This window comes from Vidua macroura, chromosome 2 (assembly GCF_024509145.1).
Source record: "Vidua macroura isolate BioBank_ID:100142 chromosome 2, ASM2450914v1, whole genome shotgun sequence".
NCBI lineage: Eukaryota > Metazoa > Chordata > Aves > Passeriformes > Viduidae > Vidua > Vidua macroura.
Window position 1 is genome coordinate 87304136 of NC_071572.1, and position 11044 is coordinate 87315179.

Here is an 11044-nt window from a genome sequence, read left to right on the forward strand (position 1 = left end):
ATCTGTTGTATAGACACTTTGCCTCCACCTCCGTTCATTCAGAAACAGATTTTTCTGTGCTCCAGAATGGTCTTTTCCCCTATGAGCTAGCACTGTATTCACCTGTGCTCTTGAAGCATCCCAAAACCATCTGGTTCCTCCTCCCACAGTTCAAGTTAGTCCCAGACCACCACTGTAACAGCAAATTGAAGGCAGTGAGCTGAAGCCTGTTTGAAGGGGACCTGCCCCTGCTGCACACATGCCTGTCAGACAGAATAGGGTGCAGCTGGACTTTTTCTCTGCTGAGACAACTTTCCTGACAGACATCAGAGTAGAACCATCAGTAATCTGGATTTGAGCTCAGACCATATGTAATGATAGTGCAGACACAGCAGTCCAACAGGCAAACCTGCAGAGAACCTCTATGCAATTCTTCTGCCCAGGAGGTCACATAATTTGGTACAAAACTGCATTCCTGAGCTAGAGATGTTTCAGTCATAGAACCATAGAATCATTTAGGTTTGAAAGCATCTTTAAGATCAAGTCCAACTATTAATCCAGCACTGCCAAGTCGGACACTAAAACAAGTCCCTAAGTGCCATATCCACATGCCTTTTAAATACCTCCATTGATGGTGAATCCATCACCTCCCTGTGCAGCCTGCTCCAATGCCTGATCACTGCTTCATTGAAGGAATTTTTCCTAATATCCAATCTAAACATTCCCTGGCACAACTTGAGGCAATTTCCTCTCCTATCACTTGTTGCTTGGGATAAGAGACCTATGGTAAGTCAAAGCTAGTTAGGCTCAAAATGGTTCAACCCTTTTCAAACTTTTTTTTTTTTTTTTTTTTTTTAATATAAGGCGGTAAAGAGACCAAAGCAGAGCTAAGAACTTATCCAAAAACATTCCTATTCGGGGGCAAAAGCCCCAGATGAATACACATGACCAAAGACTGGATGGAAGGTTGTAAGTCTTAAAAGGGTTTCATGAGAAAATGGAAGCATAAAGCTATTGTGACCCTCTGGAAAGGGTGTACAGTGTTTGACTTTTCACAATTCAGGATCAGAATTTAATCTGGTGAAGACAGAACTGTCTTGAAAAATGTCTTCTTTCAAGCCATTTTTGTGAGTTAACCAGCAGGGGGGGGGGGGGGAGGGGAAAGCCCACTTTGTAATGGATTTGTGCTTAATTTATGCTGTTACCTTAACACATATCAGCCAGGTGAAGCACTGTCAGCTGCAATGATGTGGCCATATAAAATAATAGTCTGAAATTTTTGTGACTGAGTCGGTTGCTCTGTTTGCTTAGCTACAATGTGGGAAAAAAAGGCAGATCATTAAGTCATTATTTTCAAAAGGTTCTTAATTACATTCAGTGCTGGAGAGAGGACAATTTTTTTAAATGGATAGTAAGACTGAACGGTAACAAAAAGAAAAAAAGGGAACTCTCAGCTCTCTGTTCTGAGGCAGGAACTTCTGAATGTCCCACATTTACTGGGAAGTTCACATATAATTTAATAATTAATTCATTTTGCTCATATGTATAATTTTTATGGCATGAGAGGTAGTGGCATGTTTCCAGCATCTTCCTAAACAAATCCTGAAAATATAAGTCTGCAAATGAATATGCCAAGTAGAGATTTTAGAGGCACAAACACAGCAGATGTTCAGTTCTCAATATTTTTTCTTTTACATTTTACAATTAGTTCTTTTAGCAGTGTTAGAATTTGCAAGTAGATAATTTTATTTTTATGGAAGTTTGCTAAGCAGATTTAATTGCAATAATTGCAAAAAAGGATGAAACTGGAACAGGTTACCCAGAGAGGCTGTAGGTGCCTCATCCCTGGAAGCATTCGGGGCCATGTTGAACAGGGCCCTAAGCAACCTGATCTTGTTAAATATGTCCTTACACATTGCAGGGGCTGTTGGGCTAGATGTCCCTTAAAGTTCCCTTCCAAACCAAACTGGTCTATTATTTTATGATTCCATGAAATTTCTGAAGGTATGATTCTTATCCCTGCTGTGTTGTGTTAAGCACTAGTGGAAATCTTTTTCTGACGGTCTGTACTGTAAAAACAGAATACAACCTTGCAAGTAGAAGGAAAGATAGGCAAGCTGGTTTACACATTGTGTATATTAATACCATAGCTATCTTGAGGCAAGACTTTAGGTCTAGCACTATTGAGAGACAGTGTTCAAAGTCTGTTAAAAGTGGAAAGATATATATTGAGAACCATAGGAAAAATACCTTAAAAGTTTTCCATCTTCCAAGCATGTAAGCTTATTAAGGTGGGCAAATTCTTATTACCAAATTAACTTATATCAGGATAGTAATATATGTCCTGACACATGATTTTTATGTATGTAATTTTAAAGATTTTAATCAAAACATTCTTGCCAATGTACTTATAGTTATAGGCTGCAAATAAATCATGTTTGTCCAAAAATTCTTCCTGAAATACAGGGCTATGTTCCACATAAAGCACTGTATTTCAGGTAGCCTGAAATATCTGTCTTGAAATGCAGCTTATATAAACCAAGATGAAAGCACATTAAGTGTTTTATGTTTTGTGGATAACAGTACAGTTTTCAACTGCATTTTCCAGACAAAAAAGGAGTCACAGGAGCCGCATGCGCCTGTCTGCCACTTCTGCTCACACAGTGGGTGGCGATCTCTCTGCTGCATTACAGCATGGTGTCCAAATGGATACGAGCCTAATAAGAGCTGGTAATTAAAGATGATTAATCAGGCACATGACTCTCCACTCTGGCCTCTGCAAAACTATAAACATACTGATGTTCTGCATTATAACCAGGTCCTTGTGAAAAATCAGCTGTTTGGGTTTTGTTGGCGTGGCAGTTCCCACAGCCAAAAATTGTTATGAGGCTTGTGCCTGTCATTCTTTTCTCTGTGCTGCCCAGATATCAAGGCACCCCGAGGCAGATCTGCAAAAGAGGAAATCCCATAGATTTAAAATAATTTACACTTTGACCACACAGATGCTTCCAGTACTTTAAGTACAACATACACAGCACATCCAATCCTTGACAAGGAAAATATGCTTTCATTTGACATGTTATAGGGTAATTGAGCTTTTTATTACTTCCAAGTAGCCCAGATAGCATTATTTGTATTGAGGTTTAACTGCTTCCCATACTTGAACTGCATTACTTAGAGGTAACTTAAATCCCTATGAATAAGTTTGGAGTGTATGGTATAGATATCACCAGAATACTGAAAGGCAAAGTCAGGACTTGGATAGCCAAAGGAACAAACACAGAATTGAGAATTGGAGATAGACTCCACTGGGACTGGTCAAACCTCAGAGAGATTTCAGCAGAATGAAGTTGTGAATCACCAACAAGAGAAAAATATTGTCACAGTGACTCCTAAAATGATTAGTGCTGCTACAGAAAAAAGCTTCACTAGAATTTAGTCTCACAAAGAATATTCTCTGCAGCTATGGAGTATTGCTTTTATTATAGCAAATTACTTGTTACAATACTTATTTTTCAGCGTGGAACACCTTAGGCTACACTGCAAATACATTTTACACATACATGAAAATATAAAGAAATACATTTTCTTTCCTCAGGAGGATTGTTCTCTTGAAATCTGATGACTGAAGTCTTGTAATCCAGATACTCTAACCAGGCTGCACACTGAACAGCAACTCTAAAAATTCCTATCATGGTCAACCCTGGGCAACAACATGGAAGTCAGTGCTGCATCATGTTTCTGGGTGGAGGATTTGATTATATATTTCAATAGCATTTCTCCTATATCTTTACCATTTTTTAGCTTACAGTCCTCAGCCCAACCGACACGTACCTGAAAAGGTCACACCTCAGTTTGTTGGGAATGAGATCTGAGAGTACTTCAGGACCTAAAGAATGTACATTGGGATATTTTTGCCCTGAAGCTGACTGGGGCACTACTCTTGCACCTCAGTGTTGCTACAGATAATGAAATAAGCCTTACTGAGCCACTGGCCTCTTATTCATCAAAACATGAAAGGGCAGGAAATCTGACAAATCTGCAAAGAAAGTAATAGTAAATAAAGGCAAAGAAGGTAATAGCAAATAAAGGCATAGTTATCATTTGGCCCCAATGGGGAAAAAGAAATCCTGGTGTGCAGGCCAAGGGATTATGGAGGGAAATTTGGTAAAGGAAGTATGAGCAACATTAAGTTCTGTCATATATATTGAGTGATATTCGTATTATATTAACATATTTTTATATTATATGCTTTATAGATATCAAGCTAGACATAATTTTGTCTTCCTTATTTTAATTATTTTGCCTAAGACAAGTGGGGGGATTTTGGTGGGTGGAGAGAAGGAAAAGTGCCAATTTTTCCGTAGCCTAAGAAATTTGTTCAGAAATTTTGTATCTTGTATTATAGTCATATACATAAGACTGTTGCAGACGTGGAGAAAGTTTAAACTTTTTATATGTATAAATATCTATATCTATATGGATATAAATTTGTATATATATAAAGTTGTAAATGAGATGTAAAGAGATATATGTCAATATGAAATTTTATGTTTAAATAGCATAATTTCTTTGCATACTGATCTATAAAGAGATAGATAATAGATGAGAGACAGATACAGAGATGCATATTTTTCTTGTTTAAAATTCCATATTCATAATCTTTAAAATATCTTGTAAAAGTAAGGAAAGTTGTTTTTAGGCTAGCTATAGGACCAGTGTATAGACAAAAGCAACATTTCCTTCCTGAAGCTTTTCAAAATTTGTCTTCAAAACATCTTGCACCAATCACACTTAGAAGAAATTCTTAACACACATCAAAACATAAAGTAACTAAAAGATTTTATGTTTATATTTTATATTTAAGGGTCTTACTTTCTAGGTGCAGTGTGCTTAATGCCAAAAGAATATTTCCACTGGCATAAACCAGAAGGCATTCTTTGATCTTTAGTCCAGGGTACTCTGCATTATCTATGGAACAGAAGCTATATCTTACTGAAGAGATTACTAACATTAATGTAATACAGATGCTTCTATTTGCTTTCCTTGCAGTGGCATAGATTTTAACTGAATACCTTCAGCATATGTAGAACTAATTTATTTTATCATTTTCCTTGAATAGTATGCATTCTTATTTTTCAAAAAGGGAAAAAAATCCTCAACGGGAAAAAGCTGATGGTTTGTTTGACTACAGATATGAGTTTTCTACTTTTATCTAGACATGGAGAGTAACACCTAATCATGGGGTTATTTTCATCTTTGTTTTTCCTTTACGCACATTTGCAAGACAGGTTCAACTCTTCTCAAAATTCCTGCGAAGCACTATGAAAATTTGATCTAGAGAAGTAAAATAGGAAACACTCTTAGTATTTCCTATTTTTTTTTCCCACAAAACTCCAAGTTGTCCAAAAGTTATTCTTTATATTAAAACAGGATGTACAAAAGCACTATTTTGGGGTGGGGGGAGAGGGTGGTTAAGCAACACCAGAAATATCTTTAAGCAGAGATTTTTGATGGATAACCAGACTGTTTATTTATTTCATTTGTTGTGTCAGTACTAGGCAGCTTCTGGACAGTATGATTCGAGCGAGTTTGCAAGTTAAAAAACAAACATGTCAGCATTTGATGTCCTTCCGTGTCTTCAGATTTTATAGGACTCCCAATGGAGTCTGATTTTCTAGACATAATTTAATTAACTGGACATGCTTCTGGCCTGCTTTGAAAGAGGGACATGGACCTGCTCATCAATTAGTTATGCATTACCTAAGAATAAAATTTTCTGTTGTGTCACATCAAGCTCAAGAAATCCCAGTCCATTATTAACCACTGCTGCTATGTAAGAGGGACCAATGGGAAAACAAAGAGACGCAGCTGCAAAGAAGCCAGTGATGCAAACAGGCAGCTGGAAAGGTCCATAGTTTTTTGAAGGTTGAAGCCTCCAGTGAATTCACCTGTCATGGAAGGGACTTCTTACCAGCAGGAAAGTCTGTGAGCTCTAGCATTGTCAAAATTTTTATTCCTATTCTCACTCTGTGTGTGCAAGCACACTTCTTACCTTTGGTCTCATTACATAATATAGAGAATGTTTCTTTCATAATTGCCTATTCTGATAAAAGCTGGAGGAACACACCTCCTCAGTTTAGTGGAAACTTTCTAGGTTTTTCAAAAGGATTAAACAATTTTTGAGGCAGAGTAATTAGATGAGCTTTGCCTTTATTTTAAGGAGAAGAGAGAGATAAAATAAGTAGATTCCCACCAGCTGATACCAGTGGATCACATACTAAAGGGTCAGTTAGAATCATAGACTCATTAAGTTTGGAACAAACTTCCAAGGTCACCAGGGTGATTCCACCTTTTCCCTGGGCAGTGCATTCCAATGCCCGACCATCTCTTTGGTTAAGGAATTTTTCTTAATATATGATCTAAACCTCCTCTGGTGAAACTTGAGGCCATCCCTTCAACTTGAGGTTAAGTCTTTGACAAATGTCAGAAGCAGCAGCCCCTGGGACAAGGAAATGTGCTTTTCATATATTCAACCCACCATCAAAGGAGTGGCCCTAAATACAAACCAAGTGCTGTACAAATCTGTGAATGATGAAAGCATAAGCAGAGCTTCTGTAAGGAAGGAGCAATCACTGTGCACAGTCTGTTGTCATTCAGCCCATTGGACACATTCCTACAAAACACATTTCAATACTGTTGCAGAAGAGAATGCAGGTCCTGTCTGCTGGAAGGACTACTGTCTTATGGAAAATAATAACTTTAAAAAGGAGTTATTATGAGCAGCATAATGAAGTGGTAATATGGTTAAATGTAGTCCTGGGATTTATAAATTCAAACACATTAAAGTGCTTTATAGAATGAGGGACAAAGAATAGCAGGAAACAATTGCTATAAGTTGGAATGGAACTAGAAAATGTCAAAGCAGAAATTAGTAGTATATTTTTAATAGTGAGGTTGATTAACAATCGGAATAAAGTAGTTGAGTCTTATGTTGACAAAACTTCTATAGTTGCAGGGAGATCTTTTTCTGGGATTAAGTTGTAATTCAATCAAAATTAATTATTAGATGGAATTGCTAGTGTCTTTTGCAATGGATGCATGTCTGTGTGAGCTGTAAAGATGATCCTATTCTTGCTGCAGTTCATTTCAAGGTATTTTCATTATTTTCTGAGTAGGAATGCAATTTCTCTGCTTCTCTCCGCAAAGTAAATCACTGACATGAAGAATGCAATGGCAAAGGTCTGGTCTTGTTTAATAAACATGGAACTCAGAAGATGTTTTTCAAAAAATGCCATAGAAAAGTGGAATCTTTAATGCAGTCAGTAATGTGGAGGGTTGTCATAAAGGAGAGAAGTGCTCCTGAAAAGGCAAAATGGCAGCAGATTACAGTGTGTGAAGTAAACCAAAGACTGGGTATGAGCCAGAGAGCGCCTGTTTCTAAAACATTACAAGGGAGTCTTCAGGATTAAGAGGGATGACTTAGGCATCAGCTTCACACACTAAGAGGGATCATTTATTGAATTCCAGAGAATGGAAAGAAAATTACACCATAATTTTGGGGAAGACTCTGTATGGGTTGTTGGTGCCAGGTGTAGGCAGTGGGATGCTAAAGAAATGGCCTCTGTACAGAGGCATCAGAGCTGCAAACATTCCTCCATGACCCTGCCCACAAGGGAGTAGGGGAAAAGCCCACAGTGGAGTAGGAGAAGGAGCAGCAGATAGGATCAGTTATGGACTGATCACATACCCATCCCCATCCCTCTTACCATTGGAATAGGAGATAAAGTCAGGAGTAAAGGAGTGAAGTTGAGCTTAGAAGAGATGCAGTGAGGGAAAGGGTACTGTTTTAATTTTTCCTTTGTTTCTTTCTAACCGAATCTATTTTAATTAGTGATAAATTAAATTAATTTTCCCCGAGCCAAATCTGTTTTGCCATGACAATGACTGGTAAATGACCTCCCTCTCTTCATCGTGCCTTTCTGATTTTCTCTTTGTCCTGTGGGGAAGTGAATAAGAAGCTGGGTTGGAGTTTGACCTGTAACCAAGGTTAACATTACAGGTATTCTTTCTAAACAAAACAAATTCATATTTTTACAGCTCTGTCTGAAGGAGCTTTTCTCCCATGCTGAAGTTGGAGTTTAAAAATACTGCCCCCCCACCCCCTTAATTCTTAAAAGTGTACAGAGGCTGCAACTGAAATTCCCAAAATAAAGAGATACTTTGGATCATCAGAAATGTAAATGGAAAAGGATTATAATACAAAAGCCTAGCAATTGCACACATAAGAAATATTGTTTCAAATTTGCATTTCATTACCTATTTGATAAGGTTTTGCCTAATTTCACTGACATAGTGAAGGTTAAAAAAAGGTGGTAGCAAAGAGTGACTGCAAAAAAATTGGTATTTTTAATATATCTGGAAATTCATGGGATCTGATTGTTTCTTGCCCTGGCACCAATGGCTGCTGTAACTTTTCACAAAATACCTCATGAACAAGCACCATTTGGCATTTAAATGCAGGGATATCACAGCAATATGTTCATTTTACCTGAGCCACAGGAGTGATGTTACTATGGGTGACCTCTTCCTCTTAATGAAAATGCACTGACTGCAGCTTGAAAACATGTTTATTGCAGCTGTAATGTTCTGGGTAAGTGTGTATGTCTGTGTCTGTGTCTGTGTCTGTGTCTGTGTCTGTGTGTCTGTGTGTCTGTGTGTCGATTTCAAAAACAGGCTAAACCACTTGTATATTTCATTCTCTGTAACCAATACTAATTTTTTGTTTTAGAAAGTGACTGAAGATTACATCTCTACCAACCATAAAAAATTCAGGCTGGCAAAAAGTCATAGGACCAAAACCAGCGATAGGTGGAGGCTTCTCAAACTGCTTGAACACAATCTATGCATTCATCCTTAGGATTTGTTAATAATGACAGTTAAAAAAAATCTGCCTGAAGTGTATGAATTTAACTATTTCTTGCACTGTTCAACATCATCTGTGAAAGAAATACATTCAATACTTGGCAGACAGGATAAATAAAAAACCACAAATATAGACAAAAGTGTTATTGGTAAGGTGCTGATTACTCTACTAAAATACATCTAAGTACACTCAGAAAACCAAAACTGAGCAGACCTTAAACTAAAGAGCCTATATTCCTACAGGTCTAAATCCTCTTCCACCTGGCAAAGAGTCCATACTTATGTATATGCAACTCCAAATATCATTTTTTAAAGTCTCACTTGCAAATATCTTCCTTTCTAGGAAATGCATAATTTTCCCTGCCTTAACTAGAAATTTCTGGGGTTTTAAATTTTTTTTCTTTTTTTTTTTTTTTTTTTTCCTTGTGAAAACGTTGATGTCTGATAGTTGAATACCGATATTCTTCAGACATTCCCTTATGGACTTTTTTCTTAGCTTGTCCTGTTATGCTTGATAAAGATATCACACAAATGAATAAATGCACCTGAGAAATAAGTTTAATTAATGTAATAAAAGGGTAAGCACAGAAAAGAAAGTAAATGTAAAGGAAAAGAAAAAAGAAAGCAATTATGAAGGACTTCAGTGCCTTGTATGATGGGTCTATATTTTATGTACAAACTTAATGAGCATCTGAGAGCAGAGCTTCACTTTAGCCCCAAAATCTCAGGAATACCAATAAATCAATATGTAGCTTTTACAATCCAAGAGATTCTTCAGCTTGAGGCTTCTTGCAATATCTGACTAATCCAAACTTTTCTCTTCTCCTCTTGGGATTTCGAAAGAGTCATTAGGAGAAAATTGCATAACTCTACATTGTAAGGGAATCATCTCATCAGTTCAGACACATCATAATATCTTCTACTAAGCTCATTTGTTTGGGTAATAAACTGAGGAAAGATGATATTTGACCATGTCAATGGAAATTCGTTTAAATTGAACTATCTCTGCAATCCCTTGGCTGTCCTTAGGTGAATAGCAATAAATGATGGTACAGCAATTATATTCTGTTATTTTACCAGACGTCTCCATTTCTCTGAAATACTGTTTTGCTCAGTTTCATAACCTGTGGTTCCCTAAATAAACCAGGAAGAACCAGTGTGGCTAACCACTCTTTCTTCATTATTGAAAGAATTATTCCCATGTCACACTCTATATCAGCTACTATACTTCTTATGGCAAGTTGTTTCTTTTATGCAGTAATGATAATAATTTTATTCAACTGTAAAAATATTTGACCGTAACTGCAAAAATATTATTTGGCACAGTACATATAAAAAAGCTTGAAAGCAGGTGATTTGCAGTAATTGGTGTGCTTTTTCTGCTCTTACTTAGGGAGGCTGGTGGAAGAGTACTGAGTATCTTTGAAGTAAAGGCAGTATCAGGACTGCTGCTGTGACCTGGTCCATGTCATCACTGCAGTCATTTCTGATAAATCTTTAAGTGATACAAGCAGCAGAAACACACTTCCCATTACAGATCAGAGAATGGACCCATTATTCACAAGTCAGAATCAGTGTTAGCAGATGAAATGACACCAGTGTAAAAACATCACACAGAAAAAACTATTTTGAACATTCTTTATGTGGCATAGTCTGACTTAAGCAAAGAAGCTTTGAAGTAATCAAGAAAAATGGGAGAAGAAAGGTAGTAAAGGGTCCTGTGATGTCTTCATTTTCCTTTCCCCTGAATCAATGACAATTTTATGTGCTGATTTTGAGAGGCTGTATGCCAAGAATAGTCATGCCCATATCATGACATTTCAGAGCACTCAATAAGGGAGAAGTGCTGCAGTGCACCCTCCTTTGGATCCCTTTTCTTTCTTCTAGTAAGTGAGCCATGGCATAGTACTGGAAGTTATGTGCTGAGATTTCTTTTCTTGGGCTTGGGGATTTTTTCCTCCCCTTGTTTTTCCTTTTCCTTTTCCTTTTCCTTTTCCTTTTTCCTTTTCCTTTTCCTTTTCCTTTTCCTCTTCCTCTTCCTCTTCCTCTTTTTCTTTCTTTTTCTTTCTTTTTTTTTCTTTCTCTTTTTTCTTTTTCTTTTTCTTTTTCTTTTTCTTTTTCTTTTTTCTTTTTTTCTTTT